The sequence below is a fragment of the Nicotiana tomentosiformis genome, chromosome 12 (assembly GCF_000390325.3).
Source record: "Nicotiana tomentosiformis chromosome 12, ASM39032v3, whole genome shotgun sequence".
In the NCBI taxonomy this organism is placed as follows: Eukaryota; Viridiplantae; Streptophyta; class Magnoliopsida; order Solanales; family Solanaceae; genus Nicotiana; species Nicotiana tomentosiformis.
Genome location: NC_090823.1, coordinates 118562524 through 118564245, shown reverse-complemented (window position 1 = coordinate 118564245; position 1722 = coordinate 118562524).

The window sequence follows — 1722 nt, the reverse complement described above, 5'->3', positions numbered from 1 at the left end:
AAGTTGGATATCTTATGATTACAAGAAGTAAAGCAGTGGAAATGATAAGGGGGATGCAAAACTTTAGTTAGTGTTTCCAGTTGGGCAATATCTTTTTTTTTAGCCTAGCACGTAGCAAGGACTAAGCTTTTTGAAAGGTAAAGTAAGAATCCACTTCAAGCTAGCACCAGCTTCGGCTATTGTGGCATATATCTGTTGGAGAAACACATTTAGTTATGACAATTAAGACTGAACTTGGAATAAAAGTACGTCAATAACAGACAGAGCACTAGAAGTGCGCTATTTCACTACCAAAGACAAGTCATAGTGAAGAAATATAAACAAACTGAAATATAAACGTTGGAATTCATCTTATTGTTTCCCTATTAGAAGTACTGGAGAACTAGTAGCTAGTAGCTTATGGGTATTGATTTTTACAAAAGAGATGGTGTAGTAATTTTTTTTCCATTAGAAGTACTGATACATTGTCTATACATTATCTTTTCGTGTGTTTCACTTTAAAGTTTGAGAAATAAAGATACTTGCATAAATTCTTTTTAGTAAAGCTTACTTTTATAATAGTTGTAGTTTTTTTATAGGATACTTTCAAACGAAACTTGGAGGAGTCCATTCAAAGTCAGCTGATTGATGATAAAGGTAAGCCAATCCAACCATCCCAAGAGGAGATCATGGACATGTGGATTAAGGTAGCTGATGGCGTGCATAAGGGGATAGTCTACGACCTTGGATCAGAGTTTAGTCTCGGTCGTCGTACTTTTGGATTGTCTGGTTCTTATTCTTCCTCACATTGCTCGGTTGATCTGGATGAGTTTGAGGAATTGAATAGGAAGGTAGCGAAGGTTACTAAGTTATATCTTCAAAAAAGGGCTACAAGAGAAGAAGAGGCAAAGCAGAGGGAGGAAGAAGATAGGCGAAGAGAGGAAGAGGAAAAGCGAAGGGACGAAGAAATGAGGCAAAAGGACGACGCATTAAGACTTATCACTAGTGATGTTAAAAGTCTCAGGGCTCAGATAAACTCCTTCTTAGCATCTGGTGCATTTTCTTTGCCCCGTTCTCCAACATGTGATGATAACTAAGGAGTAGTTTCTTTTATTAGCTTGCCTTGGATGGTACCTGGATGTTGAATATTGAATGTTGGATTTTTTGAGTTTTTGTTCTACTTTCTTATTAGTTGGATATTAATTATGAAATTGATTGATTAGTTATTGTTTATGAAATGAATTGGATTGCATGTTGAATTTGGTAGTTGAATGCTTAATTATATTTAGTCTTGTATTGTTGGTTGTATTTTCTATTTGGCAGGTGGTGTAGTTCTAAAAACAGATTTGGCCATGAAAATATTTTTCAGATTTTTCACCGACTCTGTGGGATTTTGTGCATATTTTTTTCAGGATCTCAATATTTCCCACTGATTTATTCATATTTTTATTTCTAGGTTATGAATATTTTTCACTACTTCCATGGGTAAAATAAAAAAATATCTAAATTATTTTTAATATTTTCCACGAATTCGGTGGCAAACTTAAGAAAATTAAATTATTATATTTTCTTACTTTTCCCACGACGTTCGTGGAAAATTATACTAGGTGACCCTACCAAGTTCTCGTGAAACCCCTAGTGGAAAACTCCCTGGGAATTACCCACGAATGTCCTGGGAAACTATTTTTTCACCAGCCATTTTCCCACTGAGCGTCCCCCCTGGGAATGTCGTGGGAATATTAA